Below are 26,643 nucleotides of genomic sequence, written 5' to 3' on the forward strand. Positions count from 1 at the left end.
TGCTTTTGCTGGTGTTTTGTTATACTTGGTTCTTTTACTTCTGCGATCAGTTTTTTTGATTGGCTTTTACTGTAAAGCTGAAACAATAAAGACATTGTATTAAAGCATTCCAGACCAGACAGTGCACACAGGAAGTCCCACCTTCACAATAATGGCGGCGAATCGTTCCAGGTGCAAATGTTTTTAATCTGAAAGTGCCTCCTGCTTGGAGCATACGACGAAAGGCCACAGGAAGGACACAGAAGGGGGGCAACTCCAGCCAAGAAAAACAAAACATTGGTCCGGAGTTCCCCTTTAAATGAAATCATTTCACCGCGATGGGCTCCTCTGTTTGCACTTCACAAACCTGGCAGGGTGTGTCTCCAAACTGCCGGCTCAGCAAGAAGCCAACCGCCGTCTGAGAACAATGGCCGGCCTGGCTGCCAGCTTCGAGTTAACCAGTTGTGGTACTCGGCGACAGTCCCAGAGGGAACACGGCCGCTAAAATGTCAGGGTAAAAAGAGAGGAGTTAGGAGAGGATTTTTTGACCAGATGGCTCCCGGCGCAGCCTGGCCTAAATATGGCCATCGACTGTTGGCGTTGACTGATGACGTAGTTGGTGTCATTTCATTGCTATCCCTTGCAAATCTCGATACTGGATGCAAACATTGCCTGAATTTGTTGAAATGTATTGCTCAGGTTTCCACGCACATCTAAGCCCTCTTGTAACCCAGCAGACACCCGAAGCTCTATTCCCCACCAACAGATTTGGTTGCCCTTAAGTATATTACTGCAAATTAATTTAAGAGGGACTGCACTCCTGGGCGAGTAATTGCGATGTGATGCAGTCCTGCCACGTACCATGCATCAGGCGTTAGACTAACGTATTTCAGGGTGGTGCTCCGCTTCACTGAACTGAAATGCATTGTCACGCATATCTGCATGTGTCTCAGCTGTCAATGAAACGCTGCAAACCGAATGTGTGGCAGCTCACAGCGCGTCGCCTGTGGCGCCACTTGCTGCTCCCGCAGGCTTGGGGCGCTCCCATGGTACTTGGCAGGACTGCCAGCTGAGAGCTAAGGCCCGGGAGGCTCACAATGCTACAATGTATCTTCATCGTGATTGCCGTGCAGCTCTGAGTCAGACAGCCTGATGTCACAGCCAGGTAGTGGCCAATAGCTACTGAGACAGCTGAGGCCCAGTCAGGTTGTTTGATTAGTGTGGCCGTGGCGCAGCTGTGGGACGTCATGTCCTAACTCCTGCTGCCAGACCACCGCGTGGCGTGTGAGGAAGCTAGGCCAGCAGCGGCTCACTGGTTTGCTGGTGGCGCCGTCCGCAGTCATCATGGTGCTCTGCTCGCAGCACTGCTTTCTGCTGCTGACTTTAGTGCCTCGCACCGGCCAGGCCACTCGCACTGTGGGGCTTATCTTATGGCTGTTGCCTGGATGCCGCCAGGATAGACAGGACTCATATGGACAGTCTGCAGTCTGAAGTAACGTGGGCACCAGCGGCAAACCGAAATAATTTCCATGGGTATGGGTCAAGGCCCGCCTGAGCCTTGCCGCCTACTGCAGAGAGTCGCCAACGTCAGTCATGAAACACCGCCTAGCTGAAGATCATCAAGAACAGTTAGTAAGTAGTTACCATTTGCCACCCACCGAGTGTCTGTCAGCGTGTGCTAATTATATTATTTATAATGGGAGCATGATCAGGCAGCGATCTGCAGTCTGGGTCAGAGGGTGCTCACAACGACATAGGTGGATCCGCGCTGACTAACTATTCCTGATGTTGTTGTGGACCCAACCTCTCACAGGGCTGTTGGGCCAGTCGGGTCAAGCTAGTCAATTGCATCACAGAGAGAGGCCAGCATCCTAAGGGTTCTCTCCATATTGATTTTGCCGACAGTGAGGGGGGTGGGCCCCACATTGGCTGGCAACCTGTGTTTTGTTTTTCTGTCGGCCCACTCTGCAACATTATGCACCAGTGTGTTGTTGCAGTTGGGGCCTCACACATTCTGTTGGGGCCAGGTCCCAGTCTTGGGAGAGAGGCCTGGCTTGGAGTGATGCTAAGCTGCCCCATTTATGTGTCCCTACTTTTTGGTGTGAGTTCACTGTGCCTTTCTACCCTGTGCCTGCATTAAGTTGTAGTGGCAGTCTGCCCATGTCTTTATGCCCCCATGTCTATTTAAATCCCGTAGTCTGTAAATACGCGCATATAACTGTATCTGTGTGCCTGTGAAAGTTAATCTATGTCTTTCCACCTCCTTGTCTCTCAGTTGGAGTGTGCACGGTACTGCTGCCTAGGGGCCTTTCACAGCCTTCAGAAGCTCCCATTCAAACTTCACTGATGTCCATCTCACACAGTACAGTAATGCCTGCCAGACATTTCACCCCTGCAACAGGGGGAAGCAGGGGTGCACTGAGGAGCTAGTATAGAGTTTCTTGTTGCGCAAATGGTTGCAATTTGCAATATTGCTTCATTTTGCTCGCGAGAAAGTGTCACTCATACTCGTTTAATTATCACTCATAATAACACTGAAATTATGAAAAAGTCACACAAGCAAATCTGAAACCTTGGCAGCTATGGTGATGTTGTGAAATAGCATCACTGAAATGTTTCTCTCATCTAGGGAACGGTTTGGCTTGGCTTAGCCCTGTAGTTTTTACTCCTCTTAATATGACTCTTGAATCTGATGACAAATTACTCTACGTCACCAGGACACCAGCTTTCCTGTCCTGGACTCTCTTAAAAAAAAAAAAAAAAAATGTATTCTGGGAGTTGAAGTATCAGATCATTTCAACAAATCAAGTGAGTAAATAATGCTCTCTAAAAGGACTGCGTAGGAGTGGAAAAATGGTTTGATGGTGACATTAAGCCTTCAAATAGACCTGCATTTAAAGGTCTGGTGCAAAGCACCCTATTCAGGTTTCTATTTGCCCCAGCCCCAGCAGGGAGACGGAAGTACAGTCCTCAACAATAGCTTGTGTGTATTGGAAGCACGGGACAGAGGGGCCAGGTTTTTAAAATAAGAGGTGGACGACCAGAACATACTACCTGGCAATTCAGTTCAAAACAATAACATTAACTCCTTAATCACGGCGCAAATTTCGCTGCGGTGCGGGAGTTCTAATGAGTGGGCGGGGCCACGTCAGCCAACGGACATGCGCAGCACTAGCAAGGTAGTGCTCGTGACGGCCGTTGGCCGACGCGACCACGGAACGGGTTAATAGTGGAATGATGTTCGGATATAGTAGTGTATTAAGTTAAAGAAAGAAAATACTGAACCGTCAAATAGACCAATTCCCTAGGAAAGCATGCACAAGGCTATTGATCATAAAGTTTTAGTTTGTTCCTGGTCAGGCTAGTAGTTGGGAACATATCCTGCACTTGCCAGAATTCCAGTCATTTTCATGTCCTAACACTTACCAAAGAACTTGCAAATATTGTGTGTCTAGTGTCAACACTGAATTCTTCCACAGCTCTGGAGCATAAAGAGGTTGTTGTTATTTCTTGGACTAGTGCTAAAGTTGGAGTAGTGCTACACAAACAAAAGATGGACGGAATGCTGAATAAATCAAACATTCACCCCCAGTCAAGAGATTTGGGTTAAATCCAATGTTCTTTTGCTCACCATGCCACCCCAGTGTAGAAGACTCAGCCATATGCAAATCAGTCTTGACCCTGCTCCTGATGGGAACAGTCCAGCCTAAACTGCCAAGCTAGGTGTTCCCTGGATCGGAAACAAGCATCCTGGGCCCGGTTTTGGGGTATCACCCCATATCGGCCAGGATAGCTTGAATACAGTGGCACAGTCAGCAAGGGTCCCACGTCTAGTAATACCCATCCCACTTTGGGTGAAAAGTGCTACGCAAACAAATAATGGACGGAATGCTGAATAATTCAAACATTCACCCCCAGTCAAGAGATCTGTGTTAAATCCATTGTTCTTTTGCTCACCATGCCACCTCAGTTTAGACCCAGCCATATGCAAATCAGTTTGGACCCTCTTCCTCATGGGAACAGTCCAGCCTGAACTGCCAACCAGGTCCTCCCTGGACCGGAAACAAGCATCCTGGGACCGGTTTCGGGGTATCACCCCTCATCAGCCAGGATGCTTATTTCCGGTCAGGTAGGGCCTGGCACCCTTCCTGCTCACTTTCCACAGGCAGATCAAAATCTCTATGGTCAACCATACCCCTGGCTAGCTCACCAATCATATACAGATATAGTAACCTCCGGAGCAATTTAGAAGATAAAGCCAGAGTAAGACTGAGACCTGAAAGTTTCGAAGGAATGCTTAAATCCACAAATCAGATGTTCAAAATAACGGTGTCTACACACCCATGTTATGAGAAGGTGGCTTATTATAAACAATGCTTTAAAACAGAAATTGTACTACCAACTTATCTCTTCAAAGGATAATTGGGAGACGATCTGAAAGTGCATTCTTCAAATAGACTTTTTTACATATTTTAGATATTTGTGTTACACATTTTCTTCATTACACTGTGGCATTGCATTTCACAAATGTTACATGTCTAGATCATAATTGTTTTGTTCATTATTTTACTTGCTCTACTAAACCTGTATTTAAATACATAATAAATAGCCTGGACTGGACATTGAGTTTACTGTGTGAGATTACTGTATCATGCTTTATCTACAGTTCCAAATCGTCTGTGATCTCCTGGAGGAAACCTGAACTTCTTGTACAGTTACCTTTGGAGAGTCAAGAGTACACAGGGAGTATCTTAATTACCTAGGCATAGGGCATATGAGGCCCTGGGACACAGTTGTAAACCCACCATGGACTCACTTTTGCCTGCCTTAGCACCTTGAAAAGAAAAGTCACAACTCCTCAATCTGGGCTAGACGTATTAAACTTTTTATGGTTGAAAACACTGAATCGGAGGTTGTGAGCACAAGAAAGTTGATATATTTACAGGTTCCATTTTAAGAGTAAAGTTTTACCAACTCTTAAAATGAGATTGCGACGGGATATCGATTTAGTGTTTAGAAGGGGTGTGTTTTGAGTGTCCCTTCCAAATAAAATGATTTGCATCCATAATTCTAGTTACAAACCACTGAAGAGTTTTTGACCCCCAAGTTGAGGTGGTAACTTATTTGCAAACGGGAAGATGTCCCGTTTTCTAAAGAGGACCTTTTCCCCTTTTTGAATTGTGGACAAATCTTCTGGGGTGTAGTGCTGTAGCCCAGTGAACCACTGCTAATTTACTTTGTTTTAATTCTTTTAAAGTAGACCTGTTGCCTGTAAGTAAATCAGAATGTTTAAAAAAAAGTTATCTTTCTTTTTTAAAAGCAATCACTGGCATGGTGGTCGGCTGACTTTTGCAGGCATCTAGCCCAGTGATTCTGAGCTATTCGAGTGAGTCACAATTTGCGACCTACCTAATGAATATTAAGTGGTAGGTGGACTGTAAACCACTCCTATTCAGAATTTTGCGAACCAGCCTATTAGTCCTCAGGTTGTTTTTCAAAATAAGACACTTGCCACAAATTGCAACCACTTTTTGGTACCAGTATCTTCTTATATCTGGCCCTGTGCTCTGTTGCTTCTCTCCTCTTTATGTGTGTTCCTCCCTCCAGCCTTCTCTGTTTCCATCTAGCCAACACCCTCCCTCTCCTTGAGCATTTTTGGCACAAACAACAGCTAAAACGATTCCCAGCAAAGCAGTCCTGTGAACTCTGACCCTGAAAAGCTCACCAGCATAAACTCGGCAGTCATTTTTACAAAATGAAAACAGAGCGCAGATGGTTTTAATTTGTTGCCTCATTGAGGCTTCAGGGTGCTTGAAACTGAGCGAGGAAGGCAAGAGGAGCCAAGTATATCCCGGAAAGGATGACTGCTCCTTGAATGCTTGTTTGAAAAGTGTTTTTGAGACACAAAATCCACCTTGAGTAAGTAATTATGTATGTGGCTCCCATTAAAGTAAAACTAATAAGGGTTAGAGCTATGGTGTTGTGGTTAAGCTGTAGATTTTGAACCCTGGGGATAAAAATCCCGGCTCCAGTACTTAATAGAAAATCGTGTGATTTGTGGCAATCACTTGATCTCACTGTGCCTGAAGATGTAAATATATACGTAAAATGTAATGTAATTATAATATGTCAATTTTAAGGAACAATGTAATCGTACAATTCAGGTATCTGAATCCCCAGAACATGTGCACTGGTTTCTCAGCTTCCCCCATTAATGTACCGTGCTCCATCGCCACCCAGGCTTGCTCGATATAAGTGTCAGCACATACCTCAGTCAAGTATGATAGATACTCATATGAAATGTAATTTAAATGTAACTTCCTTTGTGTGTGTATATATTACAATCCAGTAAAATAGTTCTTGGATTTATGTATAAGCCATGCAACAAGATTTAATCTTATTGAAATGGAGTGTTTAAGCCAATGGTTTCTGCTGCAAAACGAAAGTGGGGGTGAGGGGAGGGCGATTAGGGGGATAATATATATATACTGACAGCCGCCTTGGTGCTTCTTTCTTCCTGGCAGTCACTGGGGCACTAAGCACAGACTCCCCACCCAGTCCAGATACTGTTCTCAAGCTTGAGATCAGTGTGGGGATTGGCCTGGGCGGGCTGGTCTGACGCTCGCTCAGGCACAGGGAGCCGTTGGCTTTTCTCCAACCCAGCTGTCAATACAGCTGGGTTGGAGAAACCTAAGTGTGCATGTTTGTTTGACCGGCCTAAGACAGCTGACCAAACCAAAATGCGCACTTTACAGTGCCCACCACTCCTCCTCCCTGCCATGGCCCGGCCCCACCTAAGACTCCCTGGCTCAGTCAGTCAGCAGAAAATAAAATGATAATATATTTTATTATCATTTTATTTTTTGCTGACTGACTCTGACCAGTTGGGTATCACTCCTCCGCCATTACGGAGGAACCACCCCTGGTTTAAGTTCAGTGAGGAATATTTTCTAAAGCAGTGAGTGAAAACAGGATAATTGATCCTGTTTTCTAGGGTCTTTTCTCTGATCCAAGCACCAGGATACCTGTAGGGTGGCAGTTTTGCGCTATATAAATACTCATTCCATTCCAGTGGTTCTTAATCTGTTGACAAGGGGTCTACAATAGTTTTACAAAATTCAATAATAATAAAATTAGGAAATGAAAATGAATAAAGCACTTGACAGATGCTTACCTGATTGGACACACGCTGCTGCTGGCGCTGCTGCAGGCGCTTCGCCGCGCTTTTTAACTTTCCTCGTTTTGTATCTTGTTTGGATTTTAATTTCTGCACTTATTCCCTGATTTTAGTAGGGTCCTGGCCCCCTCCTCTTACTGCACATAATCGGCTCCCTCACCGCCGTTTTGGCGGGTCTGGATCCCGGGGGTGGCTCATTGTGGGCGCCATTTTGGGTAGGGAATAGAAAGATAGCTTTGGGCGCCATCTTGGAGCGTCCTCGCGCTCGCGCTTTAATTGGCGAGCCTATTTAAGGCGAACTCATTTTCAGGGCAGGCCTTGACAGATGCTTACCTGATTGGACACACGCTGCTGCTGGCGCTGCTGCAGGCGCTTCGCCGCGCTTTTTAACTTTCCTCGTTTTGTATCTTGTTTGGATTTTAATTTCTGCACTTATTCCCTGATTTTAGTAGGGTCCTGGCCCCCTCCTCTTACTGCACATAATCGGCTCCCTCACCGCCGTTTTGGCGGGTCTGGATCCCGGGGGTGGCTCATTGTGGGCGCCATTTTGGGTAGGGAATAGAAAGATAGCTTTGGGCGCCATCTTGGAGCGTCCTCGCGCTCGCGCTTTAATTGGCGAGCCTATTTAAGGCGAACTCATTTTCAGGGCAGGCCTTGACAGATGCTTACCTGATTGGACACACGCTGCTGCTGGCGCTGCTGCAGGCGCTTCGCCGCGCTTTTTAACTTTCCTCGTTTTGTATCTTGTTTGGATTTTAATTTCTGCACTTATTCCCTGATTTTAGTAGGGTCCTGGCCCCCTCCTCTTACTGCACATAATCGGCTCCCTCACCGCCGTTTTGGCGGGTCTGGATCCCGGGGGTGGCTCATTGTGGGCGCCATTTTGGGTAGGGAATAGAAAGATAGCTTTGGGCGCCATCTTGGAGCGTCCTCGCGCTCGCGCTTTAATTGGCGAGCCTATTTAAAGCTCCCATCTCCCGCGCAGCGGGACGCGCAGGTGAGGACGCCGTCGCTTAGCCGGAGTCGTGCCAGAGTCCTGCCCGTCTGCGCTCGTCCGCGCCGAGGCAGCGCGAGGCTGGGCAGGCTCTGTATATCAACACATCATTGTTTCGCCGCCCCTGGTTGGGATGATTTCCTACACACGGTCAGAGCTGCTGGTCATAGGGCAAACGTCCAAAGGAGATGCGTGTAAGCCTGTGGACCCTTTAATTGGCCCATACAGCTGCGCCTGTAATGGCTGGTCTCTTAAGAGCCCTACTAAAATATGCTCCTTGGAGAATGCCGCCCCAACCACACGATTACGTGTTGCATCGCGAGATCCACGTATTTGGTGCCTTAATGTTAGATCACTTGTAAAACATCACTTGTCTATCTATGACCTGATAGAGAAAGAGGATCCCGATCTTTTCTTAATGACAGAAACTTGGCTCCAGGACTCCGACTCTGCCATATTGAATCTTGCATTCCCTCAGAACTATACCATCTTCACTTCTAACAGGACCACAAGAGGTGGCGGTATTGCTATGGCAGTCAAATCCTGTTTTCCGGCGGAATGGAAGCCGTCAGGGCTACCCGCTTGTGAAAGCGCCATTTTTAAAGTTGCCTTTTCCCATCATTTTACTTTCAGTGGCCTCCTTGTATACCGCCCCCCCGGCAATGATTCGGTTTTTAGGTCTGCGCTGGCAGACATGGTCAGTCCTATAGCACTCGGCTGTGCCAATTTTAATATTTTGGGTGACCTCAACATCCATTTTGATAATGGATCTTCCACTATCGTGAGCTCCTTATTGGCGGATCTGGAAGCTCTCCAACTGACTCAGCTCGTTACCCTTCCAACCCACTCGGGAGGCCATATTCTTGACCCCTTCTTCTCCACACTAGATGGGTTAAGGTTGTCAGAACCGAGGCTGATGGGGTGGACTGATCACCTGTTAATAGAAGCTTTCTGTCCAGTCCACGATAAGCCTTTTATATCCACAGACAGGCCTATCTTTAAAAGGCCTTGGCATAAGCTTACGTTGGAAGAGTTCTACGGTACACTAGAGCGAAAACCGCTGAGTACCTTCACGAATGTGGATCAAGGATATCAACATTTCTGCGCTTGGATTACAGATGCCTTGGACGCTCTTATACCTTTGCGGTGGTCGAAAGGCCGGACAAAAACACCTAGCCCCTGGTATAATGAATCCCTCGCAGAATTGAAGAAATCCTGCCGTAAAACAGAGAGGGAATGGAGACGTTCCTATGACCCCGCGCTGAAAACTCGATATTTCACTGAGCTGAAGCTCTATCATAGAGCTATCTGCAGAGCAAGAGCTGCATTTTACGCGCAAGAATTTGCTACCAGCCCCAATCCTTCAAAACTGATTTTTAAGGTATTGAAGGATCTTATGAAAAATAGATCCTCATCAGAGGTGATTTGCACAGACTTGCACTGTGACAAATTGGCCTCCTTTTTTGTGGAGAAAGTGGCAAAAATCTATCGTGGGTTTGACACACTCCACAAGGACACACTCCACAAGGATCGATTGGCTTTTACCCCTGTCACGGCAGATTTTGAGCCTCTGGCCATTCTACCTGAATTGTCTAGTGAGGCCTTTGACAGGTTCAGCCTTAAGGTCAAGTCAGGCTCTCCTGCGGACCCGTTAAAGCCAGCCTTCATTAATACACTTTCCCCGCTTTGCCGTGACCCCATATTGAACCTTATCAATATGTCACTGTCTTGTGGAACGGTACCGGTGGCATGGAAACAGGCAGTGGTCACTCCGATATTAAAAAAAGCCAACTCTGATCCCCGACTGCCAGAAAACTATCGACCTATCTCCCTGTTGCCTTGGATCGCCAAAGTAACAGAAGCCCATGTCAACTCTGTTCTGTCCGAATATCTGGCTCGCAACCAGATTCTGGATTCCAGTCAGAACGGCTTCCGGTCAGGACACAGTACCGAGACGGCATTACTTTACATCACGGAACATCTTCGCCAGGTACTTGACTCAGGTCATACTGCAGCGCTTATACTATTAGATCTAAGCGCTGCCTTCGATACTGTGTCCCACCATATTCTTATCCAACGCTTACAGGAGGCGGGAGTGACGGATGTCGCTCTCCAGTGGTTTCGGTCCTTTCTGGCAGACCGCTCCTTTAAAGTGGCTATACCACCTGGTCAATCTGCCACCTATCCTTTGGAGCTCGGGGTACCACAGGGATCTTCGTTGAGCCCAATAATGTTCAACCTCTATGTGAAACCGTTGGCTGGTGTCGTCAAACAGTGGGGTCTTACGATGACCTCATACGCTGACGACACACAGCTAGCGGTGACACTTAGTGAAGACCCTGAGGTGGAGGCCCCCAGATTCCGTGCGGGTCTCTTGGCAGTAGCCGGCTGGCTCCGCACCAACTGCCTCCAGTTGAATGCCACCAAAACGGAGGTATTGGTTCTAGGGAAGCACGCGGAGCAATGGGGAAATCAGTGGTGGCCTTCGGAGCTTGGTGTCACTCCTATTCCAGCTGCTGGAGTGAGAAATTTAGGAGTATGGGTAGACTCTGCGTTGACCTTCAGAGATCACACCATGAAGGTGGCTGCCACGTGCTACGGAATTCTGCGTGGTACTAGGCCGGTCCTAAAGTACTTTGATCCCCCTACCAGACAGCTTGTAGTCCAAGCCTCAATACTTTCTCGGCTGGACTACGGCAGTTCACTGCTATTAGGGGTGAATCAAGCGGAGGCCTCTAGGCTCCAAAGAGTACAAAATGCCGCGGCACGAGCCATTGTGGGCCTTCCCAGACACTGTTCAGTGTCTGGTACCATCACGGCCTTGCACTGGCTCCCGGTCAGACAGCGCATTAAATTCAAGGCGCTGTGTTTGGCCTTTAAAATTCTAAAATTTTCGTCGCCGCCGGCACTTGCTCCTCTTCTTATACCCTACAAGCCTTCTAGATCCTTGAGATCAGAGGGGCTTCATCTAGCCATCTGTCCACGCTTCAAGCTGAGCAGAATGGGTGGCCGATCCTTTAGGGTGCTAGCGGCAAGTTTATGGAATTCGCTCCCTGTTCACATTCGAGCCCTTGAAGATTTGCTCACCTTCAGGCAGGCGATTAAAACCTTCCTGTTCCCGGCATCTAGTTAATTCCTTTTCTTTTATTATGTGTTATGTTACAGCATCTGTCAGAGCGCCAGGACGCCCCTTTGCTGGGGCAGCTGTGCGCTATAAAAATACCAAATAACATAACATAACATAACATAACATAACAAATAAAAAATCTAAATGGAAAATTTCAAAACAATTTCTATATTTGATTGTGAATTAGACAAATTTCAATATTTAAGCATTTGTTTGGGGGTATACTTGTTTCCATATTTTGTGTATTGGTTTGAGGTTCAAATCATAGCAATTGCTGAGTTCGGGTGTCCCAGCTTCCAATAATGATTCACTGGGTCCACAAAAGTCAAAAGGTTAAGAACTGCTACCCTAAAGCATTTTGGAGTAGTTTCGTGCAGTACTTCGTTACATTCTCTTACATGCCTCTGTGACTTGTCCTCAAAACATCTAAAATAGGAATACATTGAGAATATTCAGAAAATATTCATTAACAATTACTGAAAATTGAACAAATTGAAAGGACTTGGCCCTCTTTGCACTAAAATGGAGCAATTAATTGACATTAAAGAGGAATTTGAGGAAAACAACCCTTATATCCATGTACCAGAATTATTGTCCATCAATTTGAACAGCTGCTGTTCACTTATTTTGATCTTTTAAAGAAATGCTACATTGCCATGAAAAATTTGGACCCATTCATAGACACATTGTTTTATTAATGTCCTATTGTGAATGATTGAAAATCTTCATTTCTTCAACTAGTCATGAAATCTTTACACAAGGATGTGATTCAATTTAATTTTCTCAGTGCATTTGAGGTAAAGTAATTTTTGTCAGGAGAATCCACATTCCTTCCTTCCAATGCTCTACCATATGCATAAATCCAGCTGCCTATTAAGCAATCATTTAAGTAAACCCAAAACATAATTCTTCAATACAAAGAATTATATCCAACCTGGTGAAACAATGCGTGGCGGTCTAAGAAATTGGATTATTAGTTGCACGCAACAACACTCACTAGATTATTGTCCAATCAGTGCTTTTTCTTTGAGAAAGGAAAAGTATTTTTACAACACACACCACTAAATGCTATGCATTAAATTACAAACATGTACATCAGGTAGATGGAAATACCTCAAGTGACACCCTCATATTATGATACACAACTAGTGGGTCCTGAACCGCATAATCACAATGCCCTCACCTATACCACATGCAACATCCCATAAGGAGATACAATGAGACATAAGGCAGCCCTATTGGCTTTGTCAAGAAATCAGCACATCAACATATACTAGAAATACCTATTGTCTTTGTTATGGGGTCACCACAGTACTATATATATAAGGCAGGCCTATTGGCTTTGTCAGCGTGTTGCCACATTATTAAAATAGCACGTCAGGATTCACCATTGGATAGGAGAACCACATTCATATGCATTCATTATTAGCAGCAATGTTAATCAATAATCATTTTCAACACTGTATTATAAATAAAGCATTTCAAAAACAATCACAAACATGTGTACGAGATTTTTTTTACATTACTCAGTCCAAATAATGTAGTCACAGAATTAATCACTAGGGGTCCCTGTACTTCAGAGCCAATGAGAAAACTGAATCCAGCTCTGAACATGCTAGAAAACTTGGTTACCTTGTATGGGGGGGTCATAATTTTAATTCTTCCAGCAGAAGTTCTTATTCTGCTCCTACCGTGGCGGGAATTGGGCAGTCGCCTGCCCAAAGAGAGGAATGCTACCTGCCCCATGCGACACAAGCACACACGCAGCTGCATTCCCTGCTGTCCCAGTAAAATGGGGTCCCCTGGAACTCCATAATTGTATTGGGCCTCTGCATTACTTTGCACCGTCCCCTGGAGCGATTGGGGCCCCTGGGGGCAATCTGGATTAAGGACAAGGGACATCATACACAGGTGCTCCCATAGAAACATGAATATTTGCTTCTTTGCCAACCCCCAGGCCCTGGCTCACTCTGGGGGTATTTCCAAGAGACCTTTTTTACGTTTCTCAAACTCTTTCAAAGTGCACATCTTGGACTCCATTGGGCTGATTTTCACACTCTTTGGCTCATTTTTCTCCCGGTGACAAGCTCTAGCCACCAGGGGCATTTTCGTCTGGCCTCCTGGCTTCTAGAGGACACACTTTGGAGGGAACTGGTTTTCCTGGCTCCCTGCGCCAGTCTTCTCCTCCACCTGGCTCTTGGTGCTCCGCTCCTGTTTGCGGGGGCATTTTGTGCAGCCCCACAACTTTTAACTTTGCCTCGGTCTAGTGCAACTAGATGTCGGCGGTTGGCGCTTTAATCAATCAGGTGCTAGTTTTCACTAAAAACGTTTAAAATTCATAACTCGGGTTATACTGATTGGAGTTTTGCCACTTTAGTGTCAAATAACATATTGCATTTTACAATATTTTTCTAAATTGATGTGGGATTTTTCTTGGTTTGTGTTTTCACTTTATTACTATTTGAGTGCTGCATAAATACTCTACACATTACCTCTAAATTAAGCCTGACTGCTTTTGTGCCTAGCTACCAGAGGGTTAAGCACAGGGTAATATAAAGACTTTTGTGGTTCAACCTGAGAAGGATTGTGGCTGTTGCCTGAGAAGAGTTAGAACAAGGCAGGGGACTGAGGGATTAAGACAGTGCAGCACACGTCTGTCAATCAATATACAACAAGAAAAAAGTGTGCTGTTCTGAAAAAAGTGGTATCTCAAAAAAATTCCTAAAGGTTGTTAAGTGGCGAGGGGGGCGTGGCCAACCGTGGGACATGGTGGTCGAGTAATTGCAGGGTTCCCAGCCGAGGTCCTCTGCTTGCGCCACATTAACCGCTCACAGGCGACATCCGTGTCCCCAAAGGCTGAGGTAGGCGACTCTAACCCGGGGGGCTCAAACCATATCCCGGAGTAGCACCGATTTGGTGTTTGACTCCGGGTTGGGGGAGTGCACGGCACCTCGCCATTGCCTAAAATGGAGGCTCCCAACTTCTCCTGACAGAGGAGATCATACCGCGCCCTGGGCGCATGACGAGCCGGAACTCATGGCTAACCTCTTCATGGCGGTCCCAGAGATGTCAACGGCCCTGCTGATCGCCTGATAGTGACCGGAGCGAGGAGAACCGAGTCGTGCCAAGAACGGCGGTGCCCGGACCTGGAGGACGCCGTGGGCGCCTGACTCTATGCGACCCCGAGGCCTGGTGGCCTCTGGAGGTAAAAGCCATCAAGTGCCGGACCTGTCGGGAGGGGGCTGCAGGACAACGTTGCTACCCCCGGGACAGGTCGGGAGGAGAGGATAGCTCCGTGTACCTGCTGGACGATGAGGCACCGGTGTGCAGCACTCCAAAAACAGGACATACATGTGGGCCACTTCATTCAGTTTTGCGCGGCTGCCACACCACCGCGTGTGCCACTAGGGTGCAGAGTGTCACCTGAGCGGCCATACTACTATATTGAGGCCTGATACATTCTCCAGTTTGCGGAATTGCTAGAGGCCATTACTGCTCAGGCCCCGACGGGAAGAGCTAGCTGGACGAGTTCACTGCCCTCAAGTGGTCCTAGCGGAGATGAGTGCCTTGTGCCCCCACTAAATGCTGCAACATATGGACACTGCAGATCAGATTAGGCTTCTATCCAGAAAGCGCCCATAACAGAACATACTGAGTGGAAATAGCTGTGGACAGGACGGCCAGCTCTTAATCACAAGGGAGGAGGCCCGCGCTGGGACTGAACGACAATAGGTTTCATGAGGAGTGCTGCAGCTTGGCTGGACTCACCTGATAAGGCCCGAGATACTGGCTTCCAACAGGAATACATCGCTGCAGGGCCTACTTTGGGGGCAACTCAAGCATATAGGATAAGCTGTATGTGCAATATCCACAGGAACGCACCAACCTCATAACCCTGCGCTTAGCTCTATTACCAAACTACAGACAACATGGGACGCATGAACAGCAGGAATCAGGATACCTTTGTTCACCACATCCACAGGCATGGTTCCTCCTATCGCAGAGGGCACACAACCGGACAAGTTGGACATCATCATGCAAGAAATAAGGCAGTCACATGCATTGATGGAGAAATAACTAGGTTCCCTCACCACAGATATTGCTATAAAACGAGAGGACCACAAAAAACTTGCTGCAAAGGTTACGGCCAACAAGACGGCAGTATAGGAACTGCTCCCAAAGCAGAAGGAACACTTGAATAAACTAGAGTGGATGCAACTCCAACTTGCAACTTTACAAGAATGGGTAGAAGATGTGGAAGGTAGCTCATGTCATAATAACATATGCATTCTTTGCCTACCAGAGAACTTAGAGGGTCGGAACATGACGCTCTACGTAGAAACCTGGCTCAAATCATTCATGCCACCAGGGCGGTTGTCTGATACTTTTTGCACAGAGAGAGCCCACAGGGTTCCATCGCGAAGAAGAGTGCTGGGCATGCCGCCTCGCCCCATCGTAGCTAGAGTGCTCAATTTTATAGACCGCTAACAAATATTGCAAGTGGCAAGGAAAAAAGCACCAATCACGAAAGAAAATGCACGCATTTCCATTTTCCCTGATTATACACTCCAAGTACAGAAAACAACAAAGGGCGCAATTTCATGGAGATAAGCAACATCTGCAAGCAATAAACTTGAAATATGCACTATAGTGTATGGCAAAACTGAAAATCATACATTAACAAAAAAGTAGCTTCTTTGATACCCCAACAGTAGCGTGGGAATGGATTGAGCACACCTTCCCTGACCTGCCTATCAATTCAGCCCATCGGCAAACAGAGGAGTCACAACCCAGGCAACAACAATCACAGCGACAACGCTCTAAACCTAAGCGATATGAGGAGGACGCAACTCCGACACCTGCGCAGTCGCTAGAAGAACAGAGGAGGGCCATCGTCTCTGCAGCCACCTTCAGAGAAACGAGAATAGACTCAGACGATGAGTCATCTATAGGAGACGCACCTCAATCGGAGCCAGATCGGAGCCCACCGCTGTTTTCCTCGCTGTCATCGTAAGCAGTGAACATGCTTCTCAACTAAAATGACCCAAGCAGGGTCAATCTGCATAGACAAGCCTGTAGAACTGTGGCGGACTTTCTGAGGTGCAAACTGTGAGAATTTTCACTGTTGATGGAAGGGACTTCCACTGGGGTCGCAACTGGAGGAGGTAAGACTATCTTGGAAACGCCCTGTGGATGCTATTCACGACAATAGAACTATATTAAGCCCACATCTGGGGATGGATGTCTGCTCCCTCTTAGGTCCTGAGAGACTTGAACACTAACTCAGTGCGTGGGCTAGGGGAGCTCCTGGGGGTGTGAGCTGGCACCCCTCTTTCGGACTGTGGGAGGCTATTATATGGGGGGGGGATACTGGAAGCTCCCCAAAGATATATTTCACCACGGCCCTTAATGCAGTAGCAAGTTTTACATTTGTTGAGTTATTAGGTACTGTTCCTTTAGTTTGGTTGAACCAAGTTCCACAGTTGGACCGTGAATTGAGATGTTTAATAGGGATGCTGACAGGCTGTAATTTAAAGAAACTATATACTAATTGGCTTGCCTTCATCCTCTTTAATAGCTGGGTTGGTCACGATACAACAGTACAACTGCATTACTTGAAACATTAAGGGAATGGGATCCCCACACAAAAAACACAGAGTGCATTCTCAGTTGATTCGCTGAAAAGCACAAATGGTGTTCTTACAAGTGACTCACCTAACCGTTCTGGAGGCGACTAAGCTACAGTACAGAATAAATGGAGAGGGTAGTTGTATAATCTGACCTACTCTGCCTTTGTCCAAGAAGCAGCGATTTGGTTAAGATCTGGGGTCCCATTTGCAAGACAAGAGAAACGAATAGACAAGGAGGACCGATACGTCTTGATCCGGGGTACACTAGATGGCACTCCAATAGTGTTAGGCAGTTGATATGCCCCAATTCGGAACAGGAACCCTTCTATGTCCCAGTTAGCACATCACTGGTGAACTGGACAGACGTTGGTTGGGTACTTGGTGGTGACCTTAATGCAGTTGACGAGACCGTTTTAGACAGATCCCATCCCACCCCTGATTGGGGCAAGTCCATACGACACTATAAAAGTTACTGAACTGGGCACAGGGATATCGCAATCGCAAGACCTCTACATAGAGCAGTAACTCATGCCTTTCCACAAAGTCATCTCTGGGTTTCCCAGATCCAAGGTGGCAGAGCGGTCATTGTCTATGCATATCTCTGCCTGTTTCAATATGGCCGACTCAGCAGGCAGGACATCCTAGCTAAAATCAACAGTGCTGGTACAGAAGGATGCTCGACATGTTTTCAGTGCCTGGCAAATGTGCGTTTGCTAAGGTTTTCTGCACTTCTTACCATTTCACACCTGGCTTTCTATCAAGGGCATCTCTTGGGTGTTTATTGCTCCTTTGGGTATCCTCCAACTCCGATTATCCTCACAATACATTGTGGGTCCTGTCACCTCCACTTTATAGAGTCGTTCTGGTTCACCACGCTTTTCAGCTCCCTGTTCGTTTTTCCATCTAGCTGATTACCATTTTAGAGATCCAACCTGAGGGTTATGCTCTCCAGTTAGCCTTCAGTGGGGAGCACCTGAAGAGGGATAGCCTGTATGCTCCAATAATTCACAGGTCATTGTTTCACTTAAGTATAGATAATTGGGTACAGGGTACTGTAGTGTATTGAGAACTTCTGCTGGGATTGGTGTTTCTCCTTTACCTACCACTTCTCCCCGTTTCCTATGGATGAACGTATATCATTCAAGCATCTGTATTCTCGACTCGTGGGAGCCACGGGGCTTGGCTAGTGATGTTCATTTAGGATTCACATAACAGTTCATGACACAAACCAAATCACAAATATTTCACAAACTCCACACGTCAAATCTCACTGGCACAATTATTTAACAAAAATTTAAAACATGTGGGCTTGTTTTGTTTAGTTCCCTTTCTTCTCTTCTTAATTTCAATCTTTTCCTTTACCATTTGTTTTAATCAGTATGTATTACAATTCCTAAATTAGCGGACAAATTTCTCTATTTTTAGGGTGAGCCAGGCTCTTACAAACGACTAAGGAGGCTTAGTGCAATCCATTCCCAAAAAAACAGCCTGCACACTGTAAAACCGGCAGCTACATATGCATTGAAACTGTTGCCTAAACTACGACAACAACTTCACTCCTAAGCCAAGAGCCGGTGCAGCTCTGTGTTTATTCTGTACCTGCTTAAGTACATCAAGGGAGAACTGCCAATGAAGGCGTGCCATGGCTGCTAGCATAAAATGCATGCAAAGATGCTTCCCCTGGTGTTACACTCCTCAATGGGTGGCACTATCCCAAGAGGAAGACACATAGTCAGCATTCTATGTTTGTCTTGAGGTGCTAACTGCTTGGTCTTGTGAGCGATCCAGAAAAATCCATCTCATCACACTTCATGGATGCCTTTCCGATCATAGTGTTAACAGTCTGCAGACTAATGGTTTATGCTAGTGTGGTAGCAGCTGATCCCACTGCAAGAGCAGGTATGTAGCTCCAAGTACGTTGTACAAACTATGAGTTTACTGTATAAGGCAACTGTATAGTTTAAAACCCCAAAAACCTCAGTAAGTGTTAAGTTGTCAGGGCAAGAAACGGGCGTGTTGCCAGCCAAGACTGGTCACATAGCCCCTTAATTTCTCAGACGCCCTAAACTGACATTTTTGTGACCAGCAAACCAGTTCTGGTGTTCCTGGTAAGTCAAAGGGATTTCCAAATCTTGATAAGCCCTATAATGCGCCAGCAGGTCTTCCGCTGTATAGGCACGAAAATGCGCTGAGGCAGTATTGATAGGCTTGAATAGCACCAATCAGTAAAATGTTTCAAAGACATACTCGACGTGTGCAGCTATCACAAAAGTTACTTCCCCCCTTCATCAGGGACACCTAGAGCTTTGAGATGCTGTGTGACTGCCTCCCTGTAATTGGCTTCTATTGCAGTAGGTGCCGCCATGAAGAGCGAGTTCAATTGAAAATGGAATCAAAATATTAGAAAACCCACAGAATGGGGAATAACTTTTTATGAGTCTAGCTTGACACACCTATGGAAATTAGGTTCTCCCTTATCACCAAGTAGGAGGTAACCATGATTACAATCTACGTCTCTGTAATGATGTAATAATGGTTCACGTGTGGGTGAATAGTGAAAAAACGACTCAAGGCATAACCGTAAGATACAAGCCTTATGTTGGGCACCAACTCTTATGTAAATTGGAACTTTGGCATAGTTCTACAAGATTTGCTTTTCTACTCACAGATGGCAGAGGTGAACTCAGTCCAATGCACCAGCGGTCAGTGTGAAAGGCAGGTTATTGTAGCCCCACAGAACCCCACACAATACATTGTTGAAGAAGAGTTATTGCTTTTGGTTTATTAATAATCCCTGTGATGGAATAAGGGGCTCTGTGGTAACAGATACAAACCTATTTTGTTACTCACAATATCACACACACACACACACACTGCACTAAGAAGATTAGACACTTTTAACTAAAATGTTTATTACAACTGCATACCTTGTTGACAGCTAGAGCTGTCATTATCGGCAGAGCTGTAAAGACAGTGTTCCCTGCGAAGGGCAAACACGCACTGCAGTAGCGGCCTTCCTTTGGTAACAGGCTTTATCAGCTTCAGGTGAGATGTAGCATCTTCGAAGTGCGCTGGCAATTGGTGAAACCGTCTCTGGCAGAAACATAGATTTTGTGCATCAAGGTGTGCGCCAAGTTGTTTCTTTATGAACATATAAGGTGGAAGGACGTCAATTCAGACTACACTATTTTAATTATATGTCTGTAATTGTTCTTATTCGACCTTAACATGGTAATAAGTAGACACATGTCCCAGACTGATATTGCATCAGATGTTATATCTATGTCATTATCCGAATGACTTGATACTTTCACAGTTCTTAGAAAGATAAGGTCAAACAACATCTGCGTCAAAGTCAGACATGACAGTGATTCTGCATTAAAAGAGAAAATGGCAACTCCTTTCACCTAAAATTGAGAAGATGGCGACCTCCATTACCTAAGATTGAGTCGGGCCTACTTAAAATTAGAGCCGGACCATAGGATTTTGTTAAAATTTTAATTTAGAGTTCTTGAGCAGGGTGAGTCAAGGCACTTGGGGCCCGATGTAGGTAGGATTGATTTACAGATTCATAATTACCGAATTTTACCGATTCGGTAATTATGAATCGGTAAATCAGAGGGGTGGGTATGTAGGTATTCCAGATGTGCTGGAATACCGAATCGGAGGAAAATCGGTATTTACCGATTCGGTAAATACCGATCGGTAATGCCCATTCATTCCTATGGGCTTTGAAGCCCATAGGAATGAATGGGCATTACCGATTCGGTATTTACCGAATCGGTAAATACCGAATTACACAAGGGTGCAGGGGGTGTCACTTTGACACCCTCTGGCCCCCCCAAAAGAGGCTCGGGTGCCATGTGGCAGGCATACCTGCCCTAAGGGCAGGTCTGCCTGTCATATGGCATAGGTGTGCATGCACACATGTGCATGCACACCGGAATCGGTATTTTACCATCAAAATGGATTTGATGGTAAAATACCGATTCGGTAAGGCTTGGGGGACTCAGAAGAGTCCCACCTACATATCAAATTTACCGAATCGGTAAAAATACCGATTCGGAATTTTACAGAATCGGTAAATTTACCGATCGGTAAATTTACCGATTCTGTAAAATTCAGTGCCCTACATACCATTTCTGCAATACCGGTCGGTAACGGCCGAAAATACCGATTTTCGGCCGTTACCGACCGACCTACATCTGGCCCTTGATGTTGCCAAAGTAAGTATTTTGTTTTTTCATAAAATCGAGAGTTTAGGATCCTCCAATAGAAAGGTTAAAAAGAAGATGAAGGTTTGTCGTAAAACATCTTGAAGCTCTTTTCGCCCATTTACCTTTATACTTTTCAGTATTTTTTTTTTCTTTTAAAGAGTTTCAATTTAAAAGTAGCAAAATGGATGACTGCATATTTATTTTCCTCCTTTAGTTATGAAAGACGCAGTACAATGATCCCAACAACAGGAGAAGATGTGGCCTAAGGGCCATAGCTGCCGACTTACGAACTGGGGAACCAGCTTCCGAGTCCCATCATTGGCTCAACAGTCTATGAATGAGCAAACACTCCATCTCTCAGTACATAAACATTTTTTATTTGTTATTAATCCGACCTTAAGTAACATAATCAGATGCTCATAGAAAGAGTTCTAATGCCCTTGCACCAGGTTTGTGCTATAAAACTGCCAAAAAATTGTAAAACTCCATTCTAACATTGGTTTGGACAGTTATGCAAGTGTTGGCTTAGCATGTGGCTATTGCAACAAGGGAAAACCTTCAGAAATCGATATTTTCCCTGATTTGGAGCTAGTCCATTACAAACTGATGGCGATCACACAGCAGCAGCCATGAGAAAAAAGTCCAAAGTCACAAGCTCTAGCTACAGGGCCAAGAAAACAATGTAAACAGAACATCGTGAGGTTAAAAGGAACAGATGTTCTGTTTCTAGTAAAGGACGTTATCTTACCATTTCCTGGTTCAAGAATAAGTTTCATACCCTTCATCCCACATAGGCAGAAATTTACTGACTGTGTCAACTGTAAGCCCCAGGGCTTAATTCGAGCCGGTGTTTTCCGGTGCTCAGCATCGGCTCTTAATTGTCAACGCCAGTGCTTCTGACAATCTGCCACAAGATGGCGTTGTCTGGCTAATTTAAAGATGACCACAACAGCAGGCATTTAGTAATTCACTATACATTAAAATCACTTTTACCTGCCGCTCTTATTGCTTTGGGGGCCTGGAATAGCCCGAAATGTCACACTTCTAGGAGTGTGATGGCTAATAGTTGTGTTGTTACTATCATTGGCAGCATGGCAAGGGCAATGTGTGGTGCAAGTTGCAGCGGCCTCCTGGCGAGAGCCCTCGCACTTATTTTTTTATGTTTTACAAATTAAGCACTGTAAAGCATCATAGGTTCTGGCATAAATATCGAGTTTTTTGGTATGTAATACTTCAAGCTTTGAGGGCAATTAGTATGATTATCGAGCTTTCTGTGTCATTTAGTACTTAAGGCTTTGAAGGGAGTACAGGCACCTAAGTGTAAAGTTTCTGCCCCAGATCACACCATTTTGGGCAGCCCAGCAGGGCTCAGTATTCACTTCGCCTTGTTCCACAGTCAACTGACAGAGAACATCGCCTGATGCACCATGTTTCATTGTAGCATATTTGCATGTTTAAAATGCAGCAGCAAAGAGTTGGCTTTGTACTTTAAATATGTATTTATCATCCACTAAACGGGCCAAAAATCTGTTCCCACCTTGTAAAAATGACAGAAATACTGAAGGGTCGTAGAAATTAGGCCTAAACCTTTGTGCTCTAAAAAATACAGACGATTACTCATGAAGCAGCAATCATGAGAACTGTGGGAAACTGGATGCTTTTTATATTTAGCTACTTTCTCTGTTTTTCTTTTTTTCGGAGAACACCAAGGTCAGGAGCATTACTAAATCAAGATCCTTGGCAGCAGATCCGCTCCAGCACTTTCTTTGGGTTATAATACTGCATTTTATCTTTAGTTGCTGTGGTTTTGCGGTTTAGAAGGCCAAGAAAGTTAACCGTGTGGATTTTGTTCTGCTTTGGAAAGCAAAGAGGATGGAGTGGGTTATATAAACAGTTCCTGTGACTAGGAAATACATGATGACCTCGGCTATCAAAAAATGCGACGTGGGAGGCAGGAGGGAGCAGGAGGGAGGGGTTTGAATGTTGAGGATTTGGCGCATTTTTAGAAGGCTTTGGTTTCCTGGCTGCTGAGTGAGTTCTGATTGCAGGTCTTAATTTGTGCCAGTGGATTCCGGTGCTTGGCACTGGCACTTAATTGTCAACACCCGCACGTATGACAGCTGCCATATGGTGGCGCTGTTTCGGTGATCAAGAGATAAGCAGAACAACAGTTGTTTTATTAATTCAATATACATTAAAACCCGTAACACTTGACGCCCAAGCCATTTTTAAGGCTTAAGAGGCCTTGAACAGACTGAATTGTTACACTTTAGTGTGATGATTAGTAGTTTTGTAGGTACTGTGATGGCTGCGCTGACATGGGCAAGGGTGGTGAAAGCTTTGGTGGACTGGGCCCTGGCACTTTTTTGTTTACAAATTAAGTATGGTCCGATTGGCTGTGAATAAAAGCCATTGCCAGCGAGTTCATGAGTTTCGGTTAAGTGGGCTCTCAGCATTTCTCTTTTAGTTGGCCTCCTCTCAAAACCCTAACTTCTACATTAAGGAGTGAAACCTTATAGTTCACAGCTGTCGTTTTTTACTGCAAATCAAACCATGCACCAAAATCACTTTACACCACCAGGGGCTTAACGAAGGCCTGCGGTGCAGGGGGACAGCTAACCCATCAAGGGCCCTCAACTCTTCAAGGACCCCGTCCCCCCATTTAGCCGAAGACCAGTGAATATCAGTGAGATACTGAAGACTAGAGGGCCCCTCTTCACATTCTGTAGGCGGGCCACATCTTTTTGTTTCACGCCACTGTAAACCATAATACACTCCTGTGAAAATCTTCACCTACAATTCATACATTGGTCTGGCCGGTACTTACTACATCCTGCCTAGGCTATTACATTGCCAGTTATGAGGGTCTACCAGCCAATTTGCTGTGAAAAACCTCAAAATAATCATGAACCAGAGACCTCCAATTGTCTTCAGTCATGGCCAACACCTTCCAAATGCTGTGTATTGTTTACTAAGGCCTACTGCATTGCAGACTTTGAAAAGGAAGAGGTATTTTCAGACTATACCAGCCATACCCAATTTCACTTAGCAACAATATGTATATCTCATCTGGTGAGGTACAGCTGGTCTGTTGTAAGAGCAATCCATACCATTGGCCAGTGTTACATTTGTAGAACAGTAAGTGACAGGGCCCTTATCAAGAGGTCACTGCAGATTACACCACCCACTGCCCCTGCTAGCGCTGCCAATGACCATACCATACTAACTACTAACCATTGCACTGCTGCATATGTGACAATTTAGTCTTTTCTAGGTCATTCATAGCTATAAGAAAGAGGAAACATCCTTTACCACGCGGATTTTACTCCGCAAGGCTTTAACAACGCGTCCATTACAACCCAAGTCGTAACCACGACTTGCGTTGGAGGGCGCTAGAGGATTAAGAATAGTATATTTACTATTCCAACACCTTCCCTAGTGTCCACGGGGACTGGTGTTAGAATAGTAAATGATACTATTCTCAATCCGCGCCCACAACGCAAGTCGTGGTAACGACTTGCGTTGTAAGGGACGCGTTGTTAAAGCACACGTTGTGACGGTACGCATCGTACCGTCATACTTCCATAAGAAAGGTGCGGGTGGAGGTATTATTCCTTTTTATTTTATATTAAATTTTTAAACACTGTTATGGTGCTCATCTCAAAATTAGACAGTTAGTGCACAGGTGTTGACAATTAAGTGCGAGTCCCAAGCACCTGAAACCACCAGCTCAAATTTAGCACTGCCATTGGCTCACGACTAAGCTTCACAAATACAAAACCATGCTTGTTAACGCTCACTCACTGGTAAAAATGCATCCTGGGTCCGTGGTCATACCCTCCATAATGTAGCTATCCTGGCCACCATAGAGACCTTGTTCGAGTCATCTTCTGTGCCAGACATTGCTAATGCACCTTCTGGATATATGTCAGGCTATGTGAAAAGACCTAGAGGGAGAGCTGGAGGTATGGTACTGCTGGCGTTACAAACTTGGTCTCGCAGTCAAGGCGTTTGAGAAATTACTCAACAGATTTGATGAACCTTTATAGCTGACATGAAGCATTGAAAGGGAGAAAACATCAACAATACAGTTTAACACGTGAGGTCTATGTGACACCACAATGAGGACCAAGAATCAATTAATATGATTTAAGAGTTTTATTTAGATTTCCAATCAATCCAGTCAATACTCAAGACATATGCTGATTCAATAAGTACATTGGTACAATAGGCAGGGTAAAATACCTCTGTTCGTTGACAGGCAATAACATGAAATATAGAATTTTAACAGCCACAATCATGTGGTAACAAATAAAAGTGAACAGGTGTACCATAAAGAAACTTCCCTTCTCTACTCGAACATGGGTGAAATATAGGATCATCTTTTGAGGTTCCTAATTGGGCAGCAATAGAATAGGTAGATGTGAGCATGATCAGACTTCAGTAGAGGTCGAAAAGAAAAGGAAATTTGTGTTTAGCATAAAGCTTCACACTTGCAAGAATAGGGCAAGTAGAGAGGTTTGTACCTATCAAAGTCTAAACGGGATCTCTCCTAAAACCTAACTCCAACTACACTAACTCAATGCTGTGAGAACATCAATATAAAGAAACGTACAATTCTGACATATTGTCTCTGTTCAAACCACCAGCATCCAATCAGAGCGCTGTTCGTGTGCTTTTGCAACATTGCTCTAAATTCCCAATGTATCAACTAAAGCTGCAGTTCTCAGCATTGAATATCTTGCCATTCTGGTACACAATGAACAGAAATTCTCCACGTCACTGCCAAGTCTCTCCCAGGCCACTCTATCAGCTGTCTAATACAGACAATAAACCTTTCATTAGCTAACATAAATTATGATAATGAACCTGCAAGGGAACAAGGGAAATTATTCTGGCAAAGCAAAAAGCATTTCATCTGATGCTGTAGTCAGGCTAACTTAAAAAAAAGCATTTGATGTGCACTCCAAATACATGGTTATACTCCAGCATGTGTAACTTTAAATTAACTGGAAAACATTAGCAAAAGAATGCATGTTGACGTATGTAATATAAAGTGTAAGTGCAAAACGTAATAACGAATAGAGAATTCATGCTCAATTTACAAGTGATGAATTGTGACTTCATAGCCATTTTGGAGCCCGGGGGACACTTCCCAAGTTTAGGGGAGTGCTATCTCAGTTCAGTGATTAATTACGCTTTCGGTCGGAGGGCGTTACCCCGGAGCACTATAGAGTTTACTCAATTTCAATTCAGAATCGGTGTGCGTCCAGCTACACCTTTTCATAGCCATTTTCTCATACCAGATTGTACTGATTTGTTAGATTCCTGGCTTCAAACATCACTTTTTTCCAACTTTTCTTGAATTGGGTGTACCTTAGGAACCTTTGTTGAGTGGAAAAAGAGTTAAAATATTTTGCCACATACCTGAACTTTCATCACGTAAATATCACACCTTAATAGAAACATGCTTATTTGTCCATCTCCTGCCTGCCCCTGGACAGGCTAGTACCAGCCTT

The sequence above is a fragment of the Lissotriton helveticus genome, chromosome 5_1 (assembly GCF_964261635.1).
Source record: "Lissotriton helveticus chromosome 5_1, aLisHel1.1, whole genome shotgun sequence".
NCBI lineage: Eukaryota > Metazoa > Chordata > Amphibia > Caudata > Salamandridae > Lissotriton > Lissotriton helveticus.